This window comes from Lissotriton vulgaris, chromosome 9, assembly GCF_964263255.1.
Source record: "Lissotriton vulgaris chromosome 9, aLisVul1.2, whole genome shotgun sequence".
NCBI classification, from domain to species: domain Eukaryota; kingdom Metazoa; phylum Chordata; class Amphibia; order Caudata; family Salamandridae; genus Lissotriton; species Lissotriton vulgaris.
Genome location: NC_141697.1, coordinates 926,851,066 through 926,866,253, shown reverse-complemented (window position 1 = coordinate 926,866,253; position 15,188 = coordinate 926,851,066). Strand labels below are relative to the sequence as shown.

At 39.3% G+C, this 15,188-nt stretch overlaps 1 long non-coding RNA gene across 1 annotated transcript in view; it reads right to left on the bottom strand.

Annotated features, from left to right (window-relative positions):
* Positions 1–7,992: 7,992 nt before the first annotated feature.
* LOC147692540 (uncharacterized) overlaps positions 7,993–15,188 on the bottom strand; it is a 38,218-nt gene continuing 31,022 nt past the window's right edge. Inside the window, exon 5 of the long non-coding RNA XR_015300045.1 lies at positions 7,993–8,559. This is a non-coding gene — a long non-coding RNA (uncharacterized LOC147692540). The remainder of the gene's footprint in view (positions 8,560–15,188) is intronic.

Genomic DNA, 15,188 nt, shown 5'->3' with positions numbered 1-15,188 from the left:
TAGTAAACAAATAGAGCCCCGTAGCGACCAAAGGTTCTGCACTATGGTACACTATGAGGAGAGAGCATCATAGGGCTATATCTATTAACATATGGCACTGCTGCTCTCTTCCCCAGCACCAGCATACAAAGAAGGTGCTAGTGTCCCGACTGGAAGGCACAAGAACTCCTCTTTCTCAGCATTTCTTACTGCGTGGAATGAGGAATTCTTCTGCTGCAGGCATTCTGCTGCAATATGCCTTTTTTAGGACTTGTGTTAGCCACTTTGATTTTACTAAAATTATATTATAATATACTTACTTCTAGATGTGTGTCCCTTGCTCACCTAGCTCCTGGGGTGCGCAGTCAAAATATTGAATTTTTAATGTTGACCTACACTAATATCGAGTTTTTAATATCGTAGGGACAGAATATCGAAGTCAAGAATATTGTTGACCAGAATATCGACTTTAAGGTAAGTAATATCAATTTTTTTCATATCAAAGTAAGTAATATTGAAATAAATAATGTTACCAAACATATAGTTGTAAATAATATCGATTTTTTTAGTGTTATGTATATTAGTATGTATTTTATATGTATGTGTAACATGTTTTTAATGGTTTTTTCATTATTTTTAAATTTATGTATTAAATGTTTAGAAAATAGTAATTTTTTTTATGTAAATATTGCTTTTTAGTATGTAAATGTAAAATGTAAATTGATACTTGTATAGCGCACTACTCACCCGCAAGGGTCTCAAGGCGCTTGTACGAATACCGCTGTGGAACCCATCCTGGCTTTCCCTGTGAGGCGTCCACTCCTGGGCACCCCCAAGGTGGAGGCCAGGCATCCTTAGCGTTGTGGGGGCCGTTGTGGAGATTAAGCAAGCTATTGCCCAGAGTTGCAGAGTGGGACTCCATGATTGGAATAGGCACCGAGGCGAGAATGACCAGGTCAGTGGAAATTTGAGCCCAAGACCCGCCGAGGCGGGGAATTGAACCCTGGTCCCGGGCTAGACCTCTGCATCAGGGTCTGCCGCTCTAATCATTGAGCCACACTAGTATCAGAGCGGGTTGTGGGTTTATAGTGGAAGAGGGTGGGAAGTACTTTCATTATAATTAATGAATATGTTTTTATTTGTTATTGATTGTTAATTTATTGTTAATTGATTATTAATTGGTAATTAATGTATATTAATTGGCTAATTTATAATTATATTAATTGTAAGTAATTTATTATTAATGGTTATGTATTTTTATTGTTAATTAACTTATTTAAATTAATTATTAGTTGGTAATATTTTGTATTAATTGATAATTAAATCAATTGTTGTTTTTAATGTGTCGCGGGTTGTGGGTTTATAGGGGAATAGGGTGGGAAGTAATTTAAATATGATTAATTAGTTCATGTTTTTTTTATTGTTATTGATTATTAATGTATTGTTAATTAATTAGTAATTGGTAATTAATTTGTATTAAATGATTAATATAAAGCGATATTAATTATAAATAATGTATTATTAATATTTATGTATTGTTCTTGTTAATTAAGTGATTGGTAATTAAGTTTTATTAATTGGTTAATTTAAAATTATATTAATTATACTTAATGTATTAATAATTTTTATTGATTGTTATTGTTAATTAATAAATTGATAATTATTAATTGGTAATTAATTTTTATTAATTAATTGATCATTACATTAATTGTGTTATATTTTATGTGTAGCGCGTTGTGTGTTCAGAGGGGAATAGAGTGGGAAATAATTTAATGTTATTTAAGTAAATATTAATTTAATTCAATAGGTATTTATTAATCATTTCTTGTTAAATAATTATTAATATGTTATTTATTTTTAAATATTTAATTTATAAGTATATTAATTTAACCCCTATGCTATCCTACATTTTCCCTACTGTTGCACTCATTGGAGTGGGAATACTAATTTTGACCCCTTTGCTATCCACCACTTTCCCTTCTGTTCAACTCACTGAAGTGGTAATAGTAAGTTTTACCCCTAGGCTATCCAACACTTTCCCTAATTTTACATTCACTGGAATGGGAATAGTAATTTTTACCCCTACGCTATCCAACACTTTCCCTACTGTTGCACTCACTGGAGTGGGAATAGTAATTTTATTTCCTCCGCTGTCTCATATTTTTGTTTAATATTTTAGCTAATGTACTGTGTAATTAATTTTAAAAAGATAAAAGAGAATTTTATTTTTTTAATTTATTATGTATATGTATTTAATTTTAATTATATTATTGTTTTATGTGTATAGATGTATTTATGATTTATTTTAAAAAAATTATGTTATTTAAATAAATATTAAAACATTTGAATAAGAAAGTATATATATTATATACGATATGTATATGTTTAATGTAGTTTTAAATTATATATATATTACTTATAATTGTTAAGCATTTTAAAATATTTTTAACTATGTTTCTTGAAATTATATGTACATTGGTGGTGGGATGCACTCCGGATTATTCCTTTTTAGACCTTGCTTTTTGTGCCATGCTTAACTGCTTCAGGCATATACAGGCGTGCTTGCTGGAAACGCGCTCCGCCCTCTTGCGCTAGCAATATCAAACAAGCACACGGGGGACCTATTATGATCCCACTCCAGCTGCACAGCCTTATCTGCTGCCAAGTGAATTCAATAAACCAATATTATATTCCACTCTTCATTTTTTCATGTTTTAAACGCAATTCTCTTAATCTTTATCCATTTTATATCGATTTATTCTATCGATTTCCGTTTATCGTTCATAAATGTTCATAGACAGGAGATGTTTCTGTAAAACACGACTTTATTTAAACTTCACCCAATTCATTTCGGTATGAAACCTTCGTCAGGGTTATCTAGAAAAATTAATGCATCCTTCAGTTTAAACATACATCATTACTTGCAATGCACAAACATAAAAACTTATAATACATTTATAACATTTTTTTAAAAAGATTCTTTCTTGAGGATGTTATGTTTCAATAAACTGCTTGTCTACATTTATTACCATAATTCATTTAGTCAGCTCTTGTCAACCATCTCTAATCTTTGTCAAACCAACCTCTTACTAAGACTGTATATTTGATGAAGTTTCCGTCCTCAATGTTGAGATGCACCCATTGGTTTGAAATGTGGCAGGACTTGGCATTAAACATGAATATTTCATTATATGATAAAAGATTTTCAACTCAGGAGATTTGATTCCGAACAACCACCAGGAACACGGAAACTATATGAGTTATAGAATGATTGTGATGCATTGCACTGTAATGATATATTATGGAATTTGAGTTTGGTTAAAATCGAAAAATGAGGCTGGTAAAGACTGCTTTGTTTAGAAGAATGTGGTTTATATTCATTGTTGTTAGTCAGTAAATATCTAATTACTATCCTGAGGTTATAAAGCGGTGAAGCATTAAACTCTTAAGGACTCATATACATTGCATTCTGGGAAATGTAGTATTTTTGGAGAACTGTGATAAAATCCGAGGACCAGTGTGTTGTTGATTAAATTTTGCACTCCAGTACTGGTTTTATGGTTCACTCGTGGACATGTGATTAAGAGTAGGGTAGAGTGAGAGGGGCCATAAAGGAGGGAACAGTTAAAAATCAGCTGTAACTACTTTTGCACGAAAAGAGAAGCTTAGACATTTTTATGAAATACGAGCTCACCAGCAAATGGGAACTAAGCGAATTGATTTTTAGAAATATCAGGACACGGTAAGTGCGCTGGATAAACATTTGTGAGAGTGAAAAGCAGAAGATAGTTTTTGACACATTGTGGGGGCATTATTTATTGCACAAATTGTAACTTGGTAGCAGCTAGAACTTTATTGCAGAGACATGCCCTTTTCTGAATCATTTTTGTCCACCATAAGCGTGGAATGGTATACTCAGATGTGAGTCCCTTGCTCATTGCACCATCAGGTTTCAAGCAAGCCGGGCCGAAGACGGCTGAAATGCCAGAAACCGGTCCCCGGAAGCTTGTTTCCTTCCCAGTATAAGAATTGGCTTGGTAGTTTGGTCTGTCCTGTTCCCATGATGCACTGGGCCAGGGTCAGACTAATTTGCATATAGCCAGGTTCTGAACTGGGGTGATGCAGTGAGCTAAATAACGGTGATGGATCAAGCCCTGATCTCTTGACTGGGTAAGAGTGGTCTGCTTAATTCAGACACTCTGTTCATCACCACCCCCTTTTTGAATCATTTTTGGCCACCACAAGTGTGGCAGGGTATACTCAGACATGAGTCCCTTGCTCACTGCACCACCAGGATTCAAGCAAGCCGGGCCGACGACGGCTGAAATGCCAGAAACCGGTCCCCGGAAGCTTGTCTCCTTTCCGGTGAAGAATTGGCTTGGTAGTTTGGTCTGCCTTGTTCCCATGAGGCACTGGGTCAGACTAATTTGCATATAGCCAGGTTCTGAACTGGGGTGATGCAGTGAGCTAAATAACGGTGATGGATCAAGCCCTGATCTCTTGACTGGGTAAGAGTGGTCTGCCTAATTCAGACACTCTGTTCATCACCACCCCCTTTTTGAATCGTTTTTGGCCACCAAAAGTGTGGCAGGGTATACTCAGACATGAGTCCCTTGCTCACTGCACCACCAGGATTCAAGCAAGCCGGGCCGACGACGGCTGAAATGCCAGAAACCGGTCCCCGGAAGCTTGTCTCCTTTCCGGTGAAGAATTGGCTTGGTAGTTTGGTCTGCCCTGTTCCCATGAGGCACTGGGTCAGACTAATTTGCATATAGCCAGGTTCTGAACTGGGGTGATGCAGTGAGCTAAATAACGGTGATGGATCAAGCCCTGATCTCTTGACTGGGTAAGAGTGGTCTGCTTAATTCAGACACTCTGTTCATCACCGCCCCCTTTTTAAATTAATTATGGTAATAAATGTAGACAAGCAGTCTTTTTTTAAAAAAAACTTTATAAATGTATTATAAGTTTTTATGTTTGTGCATTGCAACTAATGATGTATGTTTAAACTGAAGGATGTATTCATTTTTCTAGATACCCCTGACAAAGGTTTCATACCGAAATGCATTGGGTGAAGTTTAAAAAAAATCGTGTTTTACGTAAACATCTCAAGTCTATGAACATTTAAGAACGATAAACGGAAATGGATAGAATAAATCGATAAAAAATGGATAAAGATAAAGAGAATTGCGTTTAAAGCATGAAAAAATGAAGAGTGGAATATAATATTGGTTTATTGGATTCATTTGGCAGCAGATAAGGCTGTGCAGCTGGAGTGGGATCATAATAGGTCCCCCTTGTGTTCTTCAAATTATATGTAATATTTACTTTATTTTACATTTTTTTAACTTAAATAAAAAACAATATTTTCAACAACGATATTTTTGAGATCGATATTTTTTTCCGATATATTTGTACTTACCATAATGTAGATAGGATGTCGATATTCTTGACTTCAATATTTTTGCTGCAATATTTTTGTTGCTCGATATTGTGACCTTTGATATTTTGTCAGTGATTCTGCCACTGGATTCAAACTAGCTTGGCTGATGAGGGGTGTTACCTCAAAATAGGTTCCAGGATGCTTGTTTACGGTCCTGGGAAGACCTGGCTTGGCAGTTCGGGCAGGACTGTTCCCTTAAGGAACAGGGTCAAGACTTTTTTGCATATGGCAGTGTCTGAACTGGAGTGGCGAAGTGAGCTAAAGAACGATGATGGATTCAACCCAGATCTCTGACTGGGGGTGAGTGTCCAAAAAGTTTCAGTGCTCCGTCCACCTGCTCCTTGTGTTTGCTTTGTTCGCCCTAAGTTGGCAGGGTATGCCCAGATGTGGGTCCCTTGCTCACTTTGCCACTAGATTCAGGCTAGTCCGGCTGATGAGGAGTGTTACCTCGAAACCCGTCTCAGGATGCTTGTTTCCTGTCCAGTGAAAACCTGACTTGGCAGTTCAGTCTGGACTGTTCCCATGAGGAATAGGGTCAAGACAGATTTGCATATGGCTGGGTATGAACTGGGGTGGCAAAGTGAGCTGACGAACGACGATGGATTCAACTCAGATCTGTGACTGGGGTAAGTCTCTGAAAAGTTTCAGTGCTTTGCCCATCACCTCCTTGTGTTTGCTTTGTTCGCCCTAAGTTTGCCGGGTATTCCCAGATATGGATGGGTACCTTGCTTACTTTGTCACTGGATTCAAACTAGCCTTGCTGATGAGGGCTGTTAGCTCAAAACCGATCTTAGGATGCTTGTTTCTGGTCCAGTGAAGACCTGGCTTGGCAGTTTGGCCTGGATTGTTCCCATGAGGATTAGGGTCAAGGCTGATTTGCATATGGATGGGTCTGAACTGGGGTGGTAAAGTGAGCTAAAGAACGATGATGGATTTAGCCCAGATCTGTAACTAGGGGTGAGTGTCTGAAAAGTTTCAGTGCTCTGTCCATCTTCTCCTTGTGTTTGCTTTGTTTGCCATAATTTAACAGGGTATGCCCAGATGTTGTTCCCTTGCTCAATTTGCCACTGGATTCTAGCTAGCCTGGCTGATATGGGGTGTTACCCCAAAACTGGACCCAGGATGCTTATTTCCGGTCACTGAAGACCTGGCATTATAGTGCGGGCTGGACTGTTTCCATGAGGAATTGGGTCAAGACTGATTTGCATATGGCTGGGTCTGAACTGGGGTGGTCAAGTGAGCTAACGAACGATGATAGATTCAACCCAGATCTGTGAATGGGGGTGAGTGTCTGAAAAGTTTCGGTGCTCCGTCCATCATCTCCTTGTGTTTGCAGTATCACAATTGCAACTGGAATACATGACCATTACTCTCCGTGCTCTTCAGAGAGACCAAAGACAGGATGGGCATTTATTTGGAACACCTTTTTGACATACTGACAAACACTGTGAAAATCGTGCACTGCATTCAGCCTCAACTCCAGTGCTATCAATCGTGGATCGTTATAAATACCTGGAGGCGACTCAGTCCAAAGTATGCACTATATAAGAGCAACATACTACAGGACAAAACATACAGAAATGCAACATGCTGGAAATAGCTACCTAGAATTGAAGATTAAGTCAAACATGTAAAATATAAACAGGAACTCAATTACTGACATGGATTACCTTAACAGGGCTTTTAACATTCATTGTTCAGAGATCAATCAAGAATTTTTGCTAGTAAGGTTAAAGACATGACTATAGAGCCCAATAGCAACCCCCTTCAATTTCTATTTACTATAGGGTCTCTGACCAGGAGAGGCCTGTCCTACTTGAATCCTTGCATATCCTCCCCTAACTCAGACCAAGGTAAATTCTGGTCCAAGTTGTCCAAAGAACTAGCAGTCTGGGTAGATACATGGAGTTTAGCTCTCACTTTTGGCCAGTGGGTAGTTTGTGAAAAAATAAGTGCAAGGGCTCTCGTCAGAAGGCAGCTTGTACCAGCTTATTGCCCCTGTTTACGCCGTCTCTAACAAAACTAACTACTAACCATGAAACCCTACAAGTGGAGGGAGGATGTGGAGTAACGGCCAGAGCTGCTGACTTTGGAGCTGGGGAACCTGGTTCGAGCATCGGCGTCAGCTCAGCATCCTGTGATTCTGGGTAAATCCCTTAATCTCTCTGTGTCTGCCAAAAATGAATGTGCCCATAGCTGGTGCTCATGAAAAGTGCTGCAATACCTTTGGGTCGAGTTTGCGCTATAAATGCCGGAGTTGACGATTAAGTGCCGGTGCCAGCACCTGAAACCACCTGCTCAAATTAAGCACTGATTTTAACAGCATTTTTGGTGTTATTTTAGGTCGATCATCCCACCAAGTCCTCAGGTTCCAACCATAGCTTTTTTTGTCTTTTTCTTTTATTTATTTTATTTCCACAATTGGATCAAGTAGACAATATCGATCATAGTCATACAACTAATACAAATAATACTTTTTTGTATCTATGTCTTTATATACGGGAACAAAGATACAATTATTCCCTAGAGTAAAATCAGATCACTCACCAATCGTAATTGAACTCCCACAATTAAAAGTGACTAATCAAGCTAGGAGCTTTACTTTTGATAGAAAGTTATGCCTCGATGAACAATGTAGAACCCACATGCTGAGATGGATACCTGACTTTATTAACAATAATTTGAATTCAACAAGTATTGACATGTTATGGGATACATTTAAAGCCTGTTTTAGAGGGGAGGCAGTGAGTTATGGGCTTTACAACCAAAAAAAACTACGGTCCCAAACTCGAGATTTGTATAACTGTCTAAGGATTGCGGAAGAAAATGCAGATTTTCAACATTTGGTAATGAGTAGAAAATCATGATTTTAATAAAGGCACAGAGGCTAATATTATGCAAAATACCTTTATTACCACTCAGGCAGCAGCAACAAAAAAACATAGAATTAGAACCCAAAACACATTCTAGAACTCTGAACATGTATAATCTCATAGAACCTGCAGCCATCTTCCTCTTTTGGACGCTGCGAACATAAAAAAACCAAAGTCTCTTATCTTGAACCAAGCAAATCTTCTTTAAAGGAAACCATTCTCGCAATTCTTCACCTTCTCAAGGAGTAATTTCTTCTCTTTAACCTAAACAGAAAAAACAAAAATCAAAGAAATCATCAAAAACATGGGAGGGAAAAGCGGAGGGATAATATTAGCCTCCGTGCCTTTATTAAAATCATAATTTTCTACTCATTACCAAATGTTGAAAATCTGCATTTTACATCAAGGCCCGGAGGCCAATATTATGCATGTTCAAAGTTCATCAATAACACTATTCAATACATTCTCCACTGGTTTAAAATAGAATCTCTTAAAAGTGGATTCACAACTCCAATCAGCTGCTTTCATTATCCCACTTAAACTAAAACCTCTCATATAAGCCTTACTTGCCATAGCACCCCTCACTGAATGAGCACCAAACACACTAGTATCAATCCCAGCCTTAAACATAACCTCTCTCACCCACCTAGCCAAAGCAGCAGACGAGACACCCCTAAAAGGCTTTCTTAAAGAAATCAACAACTGTGAACAACCAGAAGGTCTCAAACCAAACGTCCTTTTCTCATATTCTTTTAAACAACTGACCACACATAACCTCTTATTCTCATAAAACTGAGGATAAAAAACAGTCCTTGTCATAGTCTTTGTCCTCTTACGTAACTTAAAACAAACACCCTCCGGTTGAAAAAACCTAGAATCAATCTCTAAAGCCCTAATATCCGAAACCCTTTTACAAGAGACCAAACATAGTAAACAAGCAAGCTTCCACGTCAAAAACTTAACCTCCATCAACTCATTTTCACCCCAACTCTCTAACTCCCTTAGAACCAAAGACACATCCCAAAGAAAACCATATTCCGCCTTAGGAGGCAAAACCAACCCCACACTCTTAACCAATCTCCTAACCAGAGCATGCTGCCCAATAGGGAGGCCATCAACCAAAACATGACCCGCCGAAATAGCGGACCTACTAATATTCACAGAATTATATGCCAAGCCTTTCTCAAACAAAAAAGTCAAAAAATTCACGACATCTACCACAGAAGCTGATAAGGGATCCAAATCCCTCTCAAAACACCAACCAGCCCATCTTCTCCAAGCCGACTTATACACTTTTGTTGTCCCTCTAGACCAAGACTTAGTGATGAGACTCTCAGCCTCCTCCGATAATCCATGCACTTGCCAAACTCTCCTGAAATCAACCAAGCCATTCATCTTAGCTGACCGTTTGCCACCAAGTCGTGAACATTCCCCAAAGGATCCGGAATAATTTCCTCCAGATCCGGAAGCAACACCGGATCCTCTACCAGCAACTCCATCACATCTGGAAACCACACTTGGGACCTCCAAAAAGGAGTTATCAACAATAACTCTGCCTTTTCCCTTCTGACTTTCATTATCACTCTCTGAATCAGAGAGAATGGGGGAAAAGCATAATTCCTGCCTAGATTCCAAACCTGCAGAAAAGCATCTATCCCTTTCGCCTCCGGATCCGGTTTCCAACTCAAAAACCGATCTATCTGACAATTCAACCTGTCCGCAAACAAATCTATCTGAAACGGACCCCACTTCCTTTCCAAACTCTTGAAAACGTCCCTGTTCAATTTCCAATTGCTTACATCCCTCATATACCTTGAAAACCAATCCGCTTCTACGTTGCTCAGACCTGGAATATACTGAGCTTGAACAACCATCTCCTTCTCCAGACAAAAATTCCAAAAATCCTTCGCCAGATTTGCCAGACCCCTTGAACGAGGACCGCCCAATTTGTTCACATATCTCACTGCTGACAGATTGTCCATCTTTAGAAGAACACAACACTTCAAACGATTCTTCATAAAACATTTCACTGCAAAAGACCCCGCCAGCAGTTCCCGACAATTTATATGCATCTGAGACTCTTCCATCGACCATCTCCCCCCTTTTGACACCGAACCGCATCTTGCTCCCCAAACATGAAGACTCGCATCCGACTCTATCTCCACTTCCGGAACCTCTCCAAAGATTGCCCTGCCATTCCATGCATCCAAATTCATCAACCACCAATCCAACTCCTCCCTGGACTCCTGATTCAACCATACTCTCTGAGAATACCTTGCCCCTTTCCTCAGATGAAACCCTTTCAATCTCTGCAATGCTCTGTAATGAAGAGGAGCTGGAAATATTGCTTGAATCGATGCAGACAACAGACCCAATAGACGAGCTAACTGTCTCAAGGTAATCCAATCCGACTGCAAAACTCTTTTCACCTCTTTCTTGATAGTCTTCACCTTCAACATTGGTAACTTCAACACACATTCCAATGTCTGAATCTGAAAACCTAAAAATTGAATCTCCTGCTGGGGAACCACACAAGACTTCTCTCTGTTCACCACGAAACCTAAGTCCTCCAATACCCTGATTGCAAAGCCTGTCTGTTCCCTCGCAAGCTCCTTTCACTCTGCTAAAATCAGAAAATCGTCCAAGTACACAATTAGTCGAATTCCTCTCGACCTCAACCAAGCTGCCACTGGACGCATCACCTTCGTGAAACACCAAGGAGCCGACGTCAGACCAAATGGGAGACTCTTGAACCTCCACAACTTCCCTTTCCATCTGAACTGCAAATAATCCCTTTGTTTCCTGCACATAGGAATCGTCAAATAAGCATCCTTTAGATCCAACCTTGTCAACCAATCTCCCTTCCTTAAAAGGTCCCTCAACATGTGGATCCCCTCCATTTTGAAATGATTGTACACAACCCAATCGTTCAATTCTTTCAGATTTATCACTGGACGCATCTTCTTGTCCTTCTTCTCCACCAAAAATATATTGCTTATAAATCCTCCTTCTACCACTTCTGCTTCCTCTATAGCCCCCTTCTCTAGGAGAGCATCTATTTCTTTGGTCACCAAATCTTCCATCTCTCCTGAAAACCGTAAGATTTCCGGGACCCACTTTTGAACAGGAATTTCCGCAAAATCTATCTTGTAACCAGCAACTGTTTCCAAAACCCAAGGATCCCTTGTTATTTCCTCCCATCTCGAAACAAAAAGGGCTAGTCTGCTGCCCAACTTTATTCGGATAGAAGTAGGGTCTTGTAAATTGCTTACCTGAGGCCCCTCTAGATCTCCTTTCTGAGCGCATGCCTCTTCCTCTGCCCCTCTGTCTCTGGGGGAAAAAATTTCCTTGTCCACCTCTAGATCCATAAAAGCCTGATCCATAATTCGAATAGAAGGGTCTTCCTCTGCCAAAGTTGCCTCTCGACATTCCTTGACCACGGCCGGGAAAGCGACCCCGCATTCTCCCGGCCACTCCAAAAACACGTCTAATATCTTTCTGCGCCTTCTCTAGCGAACATGTCTTTCACGAAATCGTCCCCAAAAAGTAAACCTTCTGATTTCTCTCCTGGCTCCTTTGTAGCCAAATCAACCAATTTTGGATCTACTTTAAAAAGGATCGACTTCCTTCTTTCAATATTCAAAGAAGTATTTGCGTTCCCCAAAAGGCAAATAGCCCTTTGAACCCATTGACGTAATTCTACCACGTCAATACCAACATTATGGGTATGCGCCTCTTCGCATAAATCAAAAATCTTTGTCAAAGGGCCAAGAATGTCCAACAATCTGTCTTGGCACCCTTTTAATCCTTTTTCTAACCCTCTTCTAGGGTCCTTTCCTGTTTTGTTTATAAAAGCTAGCATCCTCTGATCTAGCTCCGGTGTATATGCCACCTTACTATCCAAACATGGTCTTGGACACTCGCTACGCATACGTGTCCTCACCTCCTTTGGAATCTCCCTCCTAATCCAATAGCGAACATACTTCGCAACATGATCTACAGGAGTCCATTGGGGTGATAATGGATGTTGAATCAACAAAGGGTCAAACATCTCTTCACCCTGAGGGTCAATTATTTCATTTTCCTCCATTTTAATTTCTTTCTCAAATACTTTCCTCTTCTTCTGAGGAACCTCCTCATAATCAGATTCCTCTAAATTTGAGCTACAAGTTAACTATACATCTCCACTTGAGCTCGTATCACACGCAACCACCGTGTGTTTTAATTTCTGCGCCCTTTTCGCGCTCTTTCTCGCCTTTATAGCGTCCTCTCTTTGAACCTTACGTTCATTCCTTTTTTTATTACCATCCAAACTTTTTCTTTTTTGACCCTTTTTTCCTTGGCCAGAAGTACCTATGCCCATCTCTAACTCCTCTGTTGTCCAAAAATTCTCCTCATCGCCAACTCTCTGTTTTCTCTGTACACTTTTCTCTAATGTACTTTCTATCTTTTTGTCAATTGACGCTGCCATCTCGCCAAACATCTTTTCCATGTACACCTTCATTCTCTCTTCAAAATTTCCTTCTGACCCTTCCATTCTTTCCTTCAACCTTTAATCTCTCAACAAAACAGAACCTACAGTCAAGGTGAATAATCCGCTTCACACCAACGTTTCCTCAAGCCAATAAACTAAATTTAACCTCTCCTGTCATCGACTCCCGACAACTGACAGGAAAAAACAAACCAACAACAGAGCCCTCGACACAAACGCAATTCCAAAATATGGACGTCCGAATCTCTACTATTTCCAATTAAAGTTTCCCAATGTCACAAAATGGCCGCCGCACGTAACGTAAGTACGGCGGCCCTTCCAGCTCAAAAACCAATACGTAAGCCGGTGCCTCTTACAGCCACGCACACTGTCCAGCGCACGCTCGCGCCTTCACTCGGCTAATGCTCGCGCTCACACTGGCTAAAGCTCGCGCTCACACTCGGCCTGAACTTCACTCGCGAGCCGCCCAACGCGTACAACCAACCGCCAACATCCGATGCCAACAAACCGTCAAGGACGACGGACGGTAAAATATACATCTCGAATTTCCTAATTACATACTCCTACTACGGCGCTTTAACAAACCCTGTCAATAACACCAGTACAACAATCAATTAATCTCTTTCCTAAACAATTTAATATAAATTAAAAACGAATTACATTTCTAGATCGTCACATTAAAAGATGTCCTATTCTAAATTACTAAAGCTTGATTATGTATAAGATTATAAAAAACATTGATTTATAATTCAAATTAACAATTAAACCAAGCCAAAGAAAAAACGACTTATCTCATGCCTGAGCAGCAACAAAAGAGGAAGATGGCTGCAGGTTCTATGAGATTATACATGTTCAGAGTTCTAGAATGTGTTTTGGGTTCTAATTCTATATTTTTTAGTTGCTGCTGCCTGAGTGGTAATAAAGGTATAGTGCATAATATTGGCCTCCGGGCCTTGATGTAAAATTTGATAAAGGAAATAGGGAAGATAGATAAATTGTCAAATATATCTACATTTGAAGATATAGTAGCACACTCTCGAGCAAAGATAACGGGGCTATGGAGTGAAGAGATAGCCCGGAAATATCATTTAAATAGAAGACATGCCCATGAATATGGAGAGGCAATTGGTAGGACGTTAGCGCTAAAATTTAAAATGAAGGAGTCATCGCGTCTAATTCCTAAGCTACAAGACCAGAATGGTATTATTCATGAGAAACCAGTAGAAATAATTGAAATATTATATCAATTCTACTCGGAATTATATACTCACCAGCCTATTCTAGAAACAGATATTGTATGGGAGGAGGGCACTTTTAATAAATTAACTGATAGTGATAAAGAATTCCTAGATAGCCCATTCTCTATGGAGGAATTGGAGGTGGCAATTAAAACATTAGCTAATGGGAAGGCGTCAGGCCCAGATCTTATCCCAGGAGAGGTATATAAGTGTTTTTTTGAATCATTGAAAAATATCAGGCTAGAGACTTTCAGAATCGCACAAACTGGAAAAGCTCCACAATCCTGGAATGATGCCTCTATCGTAGTTTTTATTAAAAAAGGTAAACCCCCTGAACTACCTGGCTCATATCGTCCAATATCCTTACTCAACTGCGATAGCAAGATATATTCTAAAATGATAGCGAATCGCATCTCTAAAATTATTATACCACTTGTTTAGTTAACTCAACATTGGTTTATCCCTAAAAGAGGCACAGTTACACATATTAAAAAGGTTATTACCCTATTTGACATAGCTCAAGCGGAAAAATAGGAATTAGCGCTAATATTGCTAGACGCTGAGAAAGCGTTCGATCGCGTGGAGTGGCAATATTTATGGGAGGTTATGAGGAGGGCGGGATTTGGTAAAGATTTTTTAACAACAATTCAGGCTTTATATACGGCTCTAAATGCAAGAATAGTTACTATGGGTATTAAATCCAAAAAGATTAACATAACCAGAGGGACTCTGCAAGGATGCCCCTGTTCCCCACTTCTTTTCGCTTTATTTATCAATCCTTTTTTAAATAATTTGTTAAATACACCGCATATAAAACCATTTATGGTCAAAAATATACCACATACAGTGTTTGCATATGCTGATGACATCGCTATTACCACAACTGATCCGGCTGAGGCAATAATGGAGATTGAGCGATTAGCCCGCAATTTTGGTGCAATTTCAGGGTATACATTAAACTCAGTAAAAACTCAGGTTCTATGTACTGATAACATTCAATTTAATGACCCCAGGTCATGTCAGAATTAGCATATTTAGGCATAAAAATCAAAACTCAAATGAAAGAGATAATTGACATCAATTGGGACACTATTACTCAGCAAGTAAAGCAATCATTAGATAGGTGGGGACGGCTGCAGTTGTTTATTATTAACATCATCAAA